This window comes from Protopterus annectens, chromosome 10.part0, assembly GCF_019279795.1.
Source record: "Protopterus annectens isolate FY-2018-M chromosome 10.part0, PAN1.0, whole genome shotgun sequence".
NCBI classification, from domain to species: Eukaryota; Metazoa; Chordata; order Ceratodontiformes; family Protopteridae; genus Protopterus; species Protopterus annectens.
The window spans coordinates 9,159,705-9,167,994 of record NC_056744.1 but is presented as its reverse complement, the minus strand read 5'-3'; the positions used below and the strand labels follow the sequence as shown (position 1 = coordinate 9,167,994).

General features: G+C 41.7%; 1 non-coding gene and 3 pseudogenes across 1 annotated transcript; all 4 read left to right on the top strand.

Moving 5' to 3' along the window:
• The first annotated feature begins 3,884 nt into the window (after nt 1-3,884).
• LOC122814562 lies at nt 3,885-4,055 on the top strand. Its single transcript, XR_006366812.1, has one exon. It is a non-coding gene; the product is annotated as a U1 spliceosomal RNA (small nuclear RNA).
• Nucleotides 4,056-4,287: 232 nt separating this feature from the next.
• Nucleotides 4,288-4,393, top strand: LOC122814606 (annotated as a pseudogene).
• Nucleotides 4,394-6,671: 2,278 nt separating this feature from the next.
• On the top strand, nt 6,672-6,782 carry LOC122814609 (annotated as a pseudogene).
• A 581-nt stretch (nt 6,783-7,363) lies between these two features.
• LOC122814600 lies at nt 7,364-7,508 on the top strand (annotated as a pseudogene).
• Nucleotides 7,509-8,290: the final 782 nt, after the last annotated feature.

The following is an 8,290-nucleotide window of genomic DNA, read 5'->3' as shown; positions in this document are numbered from 1 at the left end:
GACTGTTTAAAGGACCTTGTACCCCACCCCTCCCACTCTGGCAGAATCTTGTTTCCTCCAGCAGCAAGGGGGGCTGGCTGGGGTCCTGGGCAAGGGCTCCTGGCCCCCCCCACCACACCACCCCCGTGCCCCATCAGTCTACCTCTACAAAATAAATACTGAAAAAAGCCTAATGAGAGCATAGCCAGCCTAAGGGCCTAGTCGGCCTATGCCTAAGGCCAGCTATGCCCTCCAGGAAGTGTGAATCTCCACTTTTGTCTTAGGCAACAGATAGTTTCAGACAAATGGGTTCTGAAGATCATTCATCAAGGTTATATATGGCAGTGGGAGGAAATTCTTGTTTTCCAGAGTGTAACTCCTCATTCATCAGACCAGGCTCTTCTGTTTCTTGCTGTCCTTCAACACATGTTGTCTCAGGGACTGATAGAGCCAGTTCCTCCATCCCAGGTGGGTATAAGCTTTTATTCAAGGATGTTTTTAGTGCCAAAGAAAGAAAATGTTTGAAGGCCTATTTTGGATCTTTCTTTCCTAAACTTTTTGCAATAGTGCCCACGTTCAAAATGCTGTCACTTCATAGCCTGTTACCCCTTCTTCCTCATTGAATTTTCCTGGTAACACTAGATTTACAAGATGCTTATCATCACATCCATATTCATCCAGACTTTAGGTGTTTCTTAAGGTTTTGCATGTCTGGATCACATTATCAGTTTTCTGCCTTACCCTTGTACTATCCACTGCACCAACAGTGTTCACAAAGTGACTAGCTTTAGTTGTAGCTCATTACAAGTTACAGGGTATCCACATGTTTCCATATTTAGATGACTTGCTTATCTTTGCAGAGTCTTTCAAAGTGTTAAGAATCTCTCACTTATGTGAGAGATCTCTTACACAAGCTTGGATTTCAAGATAACATTCAAAAGCCTTTCTTGACACCTTCACACAGGATCATGTTCCTGTGCTGTCTGCTGGACACCTCAGTTCAAAGAGCTTTTCTTCCACATGAAAAAAATAGGTCTATACCGAGAACTGTTTCTAAAGTTTCCACTCAAACTTTAGTCACTGCAAGGGAATACCTCAGGATTTCAGGTCATATGGCATCTATGATTCCCCTGGTAACCCGGCAAGATAAAATGGTACCTAAAGTCTCTTTTCTCCCAGCATAAATACCCATTATCTTTTCAAATCCCAGTTCTGGGACTTGTCAGAAAAGAAATCAGTTACTTGGTGGAGACACCAGGTATCCCTAAATCTAGGTTTTCCCTCCAGCTCTGCAGCAATCAGTCACCACAGACGCCTCAGACTTTGGAAAGCAGTTTCAAGAGGAATAAAAGTGTAAGGTTTTGGGACACCAAGGACAGAAGCAAGCACATAAATATAAAAGAGATGCTTGCTCTGACTAAGGCATTTTCTGAATCAGCTTTGTCCCCTGGACCTCTTCAAATTATTACTAACCATACCATATCAGCATGCAAGGGTGATCCAGTTTGTAACCCCTTTGCAGACTAGCCATGTTAGCTTGGGATATAGCTTCACTGGTGGGAGGTTGGTATAATGGTTAAAGTGTTTACCTTACGGACACAAGGTGCAGTGTTTGATTGTCATATGGGGTAATTAGCTTAACTTAAAATGGCCAACAAGAGTAGTTAGCCTAGTACTAACCTATGACCGTATAGCAGAGCCTCACTCTACAGGCATTTTACATTCCATCAGAGCAAAATTGTGTGGCAGGCAAGCTGAGGATAAGGGCAGACCCTCACAAATGTTAGATGGCCGTCTGTTATATCCTTGTCAGGATATAACCCATAAAGGTAAAGCTAATGCAGCAATGATTATTCAAACACCTACTGTTATGGCAAGTTTACTTACACAACTGTACTTTATTGGACAAGAGCTGTTTTATGAGGTGTTTGTGTATTAATGCAGAGAACAGTGAGGTGAGTGGGCTTGGAGGAAGGGTAGATGAGTAAAGTGTGTTTTCACCCAACCAGAATGTTAAGAATTAGAAAAAAATATCTGTATAAAGTCAGGTGAATTTAGAATAATTTTTCTGCAGAGGGATTTCTGTGTAGACCATAAAGAATACATTGGAAGAATAAACATGTTGTGGGAGGGTAGCCTTGTGTCAGAACAAGAAATTTAACTCTACAGAAGGGAGAAGTCAAACTGGGAATGAGTGGACCAAGAAGTGTGGTGGAAAACTAAAGACAGAATAGGAGATGGGGATTATCTTTTTTTGTGTAGAAAGCATCAAGGTGACACAAATGTGCACCTAGGAGGTATAACATTTAAGGGTGAATAGATAGCAGAAGTTTAGAGTGAGAACCCCAGCACAGCACAAAATGTTATTTTGCTCACGCTATTTACAGTTGCTTGAGGGGCATTCAGTGGAGTTCTACTGATGTTTACTATCTTGTATGGATGTTCACATTTGGGCTGTTTAGCTTTCAGATGACTTTCTTTACTTGGCCTGAGATTAGAGTGTGAAGCTGTATTCTGTTTGTACAAGGGTAGAACATATGGCTGATTAATTTAAGTTATTGTCTAGTGTACACCTTATGTGCCATTATGGAGTGGAATATGTAACATTTGGGGCAAACCTTTCTCCCAAAACTGTTCATGAAGGGATCCTGGAATTGTTAAGATCAACAAGAGCAGTCAGTGGTGGATAATGGAGAGGCATGTAGTTATAGTTCAGGTAGCAGCATCTCAAGCTAGATCAGTACAGTTCTTAGGAGTCTTGTTTATTTAATCTTAGGGTTCTGGTATACTGGATGTAGAGTTACAAAGGTGGAGGTAGAAAAACAAAGTTACCACTAGGAGTGGTTATGGGGACTGTGATAAATGGCATTAGCTGTGATGTGGGTAAGGCAGCGTGGAGTAAGTAGAGAGGAAAAGTTATAGCAGGAGTTAGAAAACAACAAGCCCTATGTAATGGTAAGACAGGAGCTTTGCATAGCTTTAACCTACAAATAAGCATTTGCAATTGTTTTCATTACATTACACAGTCTTAGTCTTACTGTTGGATAGCAGTTGAACAAAGTTTTGTTACGTAGTAAACAGTTTCCACATGTTGCGCTTATAAAATGGCAGAACTATTAGGCCAAGTAAACTGAATTCCTTTTGACTGACAAATTTAAGCTTTTGCCATTGAAATGTACCAAATGTTTGCACTGCACATGCAAGGACAATCAGTACACATTTACAGTTCTATAATAGTTGGATATCATGTTCCAACACTATTTACACAATGTTACACTCATCTGACTCGTACATTGAAAAACTAAATGCAAGCTCTGGCTATAACAATTTGCACATATCTATTCTGCTGTTGGTCAGGAGGACTTATCAGGAGGGTTAGGAGTAGAATCTAAACATTCTGGAGCAGAGTTTTCTTCACAACACAGAAACAATAGTGGGAGAGTAAGATTGTGACAGAAAGCAAAAAGGGGGTAGAGAAGGGATTTATATGAATAATACCAGAATCGTAAAGTATATGTCAGGAGAGTAAGCAGATTGTGTGAGGATTGCTTTGAGCCAGAGCTGGAAGTTTAGCTCTGGGGTGACGACACAGACTGAGAACAAGTAGAGCAAGGAGGGTGTAAAAGATTAGCGACAGAACAGGAACGCGTGTTCTTGTGTACAGAAAGCATTAGGGGTACCAAACTGCAGCAAGGAGATTTAACACACAATGGTAAAAAGACAGTAAAAATGTTATGATGTCTTAAAGATTATGTTAAATGGATTGCCTTATCTAATCTTGGTTCCTAAAGCATGGATGTTTGTGTTCACTGCAAAAATCTTTGTTGAAAATAAATTGTAAAGTTGCATGACAAATTTAAAATTTTCATAAAAATTCATGTAAAAATACTCAAGTAAACCATGGGATACTTACCTGGCAGGGGGAGTACCACAGTCAAGAAGGTGGTTTCCCGAGGGTGAGGCTCTCCCATTCTACACTTCAGTTGCGATGACCCCTGTGATTTCCCCAAAGGTGGTGAACTCAGCTGCATAATTTATGGTTTTAATCTGACAAGAAAACAGATCTGTTTCTTTTAAACCAGCATGCCTAGTTCACAAGCCTGTATGTCCAGTCAGTGTTATCCATACAATTCTTGAAGCTCTTAGCTCTGGAAAAGCCAATGATTTACTCTTATTTACACTTACCTTTTACTCCAAATGCACTGCTTTTCTGTCTGTCTCTCTCTCTCTCTCTCTCTCTTGAAACAGGCTATGCATGCTCTTCTCTTCTCTTCTCACCTCACCTGCTGGTTCTCAGTAACCAAGTTCATACTTACCTGGCAGGGGGTTTCCCAAGGGTGAGGCTGTTCCACTGCACACTTCAGTTGGGTTGACCTCTGTGATTTGTGTGGGAAACTCAACTGCATAATTATTCCTTCTCCTCCTCTACCCCCTACCCCAACCAAGAAAGTGGTTTTCCAAGGGCTAGGAATTTCCATTGCAAACCTCAGTTGTGTTAATCCATGTGATTTCTCCAAATGTAGGAAATTCAACTGCATAATTAATCCTCCTCATCCACCTCCTCCACCACCACCACTACCACCCCCTCTCCAACAGGGTGGTTTCCCGAGGGTTAGGTTCTTCCATTGCACACTTTGCTTGGGTTGACCCCTGCGATTTCCCCAAATGTGGGAAACTCAACTGCATAATTATTCCTCCTCCTCCCTCACCACCACCACCCCTATCAACAGGGTGGTTTCCCTAGGATTAGGCTGTTCTATGGCACACTTCACTTCGGTTGACTCCTGTGATTTCCCCAAGTGTGGGAAAGTCAGCTGCATAGTTCTAGTTCTAGTTCTTCTTCTTTTTTTTCCTACTCCTCCTCCTTTTCTTCCTCCTCCTCCTCCACCTCCATGCCCACCACCATCCCGAGGGTTAGCCTCTTCTATTGCACACCTCACTTGGGCTGAGCCCTGTGATTTCTCTAAATGTGGGAAACTCAACTGCATAATTATTCCTCCTCCTTCTCCTCTTCCTCCCTCATCCCTACCCCTATCCCAACCAAGAGGGTGGTTTCCTGAGCATTACTCTCTTCCATTGCAAGTCTCAGTTGGGTTGCCCCTGTGATTTCTCCAAATGTGGGAAACTCAACTGCATAATTTATGTTAGTGAGGGACTGCATTCTCTCACTTCCCTGAATGTAAGCTAAAAATCAGATCTGTATCTTTCTTGCCACATGTTTAGCTCACAAGTTCATATTTCTAGCCAATGTTATACATACATTCCCAAAACTCCTAACTCAGAAATAGTCATTTATTCTTATTTGCAACACTTACCTTTTTTTCCAAATGCACTTCTTTTCTGTCTTTCTCTCTCCAAACAGGCCACATAAGCTTTTTACTGCTTGCCTTTCTTCCTTCTTTTTTCTTCATTCTGTGCTTCCTTTCTTTGTTTCTCTTCCTTTCTTTCTTGCACATGGCATCTACAGTCTGTCCATCTTTCTTTCTTTTTTCTTTCCTTCCCTCCTTCCTTCATCCCTCCTGTGCATTTATTAGGTTTTTGTGTGAAAGTCATTTCTTTTTGCATTTTTCTTGACTGCAGCCAAACCTTACTGTTGCAAAATGACCCATCCCTCTCCTAGTAAGCTGCAAAATTACTGTATCAGACATGTTCGTATACAACCGCCTCACTAGAATAGTACTGTCTGGCTGGCAGGTCACCCCCCCCCCCCAGTAAGAAGCATCAGCTCTTAAAATCTTCAGATGTGAACTTGGCCTACCAAGATGTGCAAGCTCGACTCTGTTAGTCATGTCTTTCATTTGGGGTATTGGAATGTCATTATGGAACTGGGGGGTGCACTTTCAACCACTTAGAGGGGTTCTTTGTTTTCAAGTGCTGTCTGTATGTCTGGGATGAGCTGCTGAGCTGCTCAAGCAATCCATGAACAGGAAAGCATGTTATTTACCCATTTTTTAAAAGATGCAGGAAAATATCGTTTTTTACTAGCCTACTTAGAATTACATCAGGTTACTCAAACGCCCTTTGCATTTTGAAAAAGCTAGTCCCTCTATTCAAACAGAAAGGAGACAAGTCAAAATCTGATATAAAATGGCAAAGTATTATGGGATATTACTGCAGATTGCGTATTTTGCTCAGACTTTTCTTGTTGCAATGTAATGATAAAGAGGTGATATTTGCATTTAGGTTTGTCATTAACCATATACAGTACTGAAAAAAAACTCACCACCCAAGTAATGGCATTTATAACACTAGACTTGCTGGTTCTGCCTATCCAAAGGTATGCTTGTTTTAAAGGGGACTACCATTCTTTAGAAGCTGGTTTGACTAGGTTTGGGTTCTTTTATTGTACAGTTTATTTAGCAGGATTTCTGTGATTTCCTTCTATGATACGATTAGCTGTGTAATTTATGATTTTAAACTAATTAGGAAACAAGTCTGATTCTTTTATGCTAGCATACTTAGCTTGCAAGCTTGTATGTCCATCCAATTTTTTGCATACAATTCTTGAAGCTCTTAACTCTGACAAACTCAGTTGTTTATTCTTATTTACCTACCTTTGTCTCCAAATGCACTTCTTTTCTTTATCTCTCCAAACTGCACTTCTCTTCTGTCTACTTCTTTTTTTCTCTTGAAAGACCTCATGTATGCTATCATCTTTTCACCTCACCTGCTCTTTCCCAATAACCAAGGTCATACTTACCTGGAAAGGGGTTTCCCAGGGGTGAGTCTGTTTCATTACATATTTCGGTTGGGTTGACTCTGGCGATTTCCCCAAATGTGGCAAACTCAATTACATAATTCTCCTCCTCCTCCTCCTGCTGCTCCTCCTCCCAGTCCCACACCAACACTAACATACCCACCTCCACCAACAGTGTGGTTTTCCAGGGGGTAGACTCTTCCATTACACACCTCAATTGGGTTGACCCCTGTGATTTCCCCAAATGTGGGAAATTTAGCTGTGTAATTGTTCTCCTCCTCCTCCCATACTCCTAGCCATACCCGTAAACCCACCAAGAGGGTGGTTTCCCAAGGGTTAGGCTCTTCCATTGCACACCTCGGTTGGGTTGACCCCTGTGATTTCCCTAAATGTTTCCATTGCACACCTCAGTTAGGTTGACCCCTCTGATTTTCCCAAATGTGGAAAAGTCAACTGCATAATTATTATCCTCTTCCCCCCACACCCCACCCCCACCAAGAGGGTAGCTTCCCAAAGGTTAGGCTCTTCCATTGCACACATTGGTTGGGTTGAACCCTGTCATTTCCCCAAATGTGCAAACTCAAATGCATAATTATCTTCCTCATCCTCCACTTCCTCCCACTCCCAATCCTACATCCACATCCCCACCAAGAGGGTGGTTTCCAGAGGGTTAGGCTGTTCCATTGCACACCTTGGTTGGGTTAACCCCTGTGATTTCCCCAAATGTTTCCATTGCACACCTCTGTTGGGTTGACCACTGTGATTTCCCCAAATGTGGGAAACTCAACTACATAATTTATGTAGCAGGGGACTGCAGTCCCGCAGTTCCCTGAACTTAAGCTAAAAATCATATTTGTTTCTTTTTTTCCACCATATTAGCTCACAAGCCTATATTTCTAGCAAATGTTATACATACAATTTCAGAAACTCCTAACTCAAAAATAGTCAGTCATTTACTCTTATTTGCAACACTTGCCTTTTTCTCCAAATGCACTTCTTTTCTGTTTTTCTCTTTCTCCAAACAGTCCCTGTAGCAAATTTTCCTGCCTGCCTGCCTTCCTTCTTTTTCTTCATTCCATCCTTCCTTTCTTTGTTTCTGTTGCTTTCTTTCTTGCACATGGCATCCACGGTTTCTTTCTTTCTTTTTCTTTCCTTCCCTCGTTCCTTCATCCCTCCCGTGCATTTATTAGGTTTTTGTGTGAAAGTATTTCCTTTTTACATTTTTCTTGACTGGAGCTGAACCTTACCTTTGTGAAATGACGTATTCCTCTACAGGTAAGGTGGAAAATGACTGTATCAGACATGTGTGTGCACAGCCACCTCATTAGAATAGTGCTGGCAGGCCAACCCCCAGTAAGAAGCATCAGCTCTTACAAGCCTCGGATATGATCTCGGCCTACCAAGATGTGCATGCTCGACTCCATTATTCACGTATTTCATTTGGGGTATCGGAATTGCATTATGGAACCGGGAGTGCACTTTAAACCACTTAGAGGGGTCATTTGTTTTCCAGCGCTGTCTATATGTGTGGGTTGAGCTGCTGAGCAGACCATCCTAGCTGCTCAACAATCCCTGAACGGGAAAGCATGTTTTTCACATATTTTTTAAAAGATG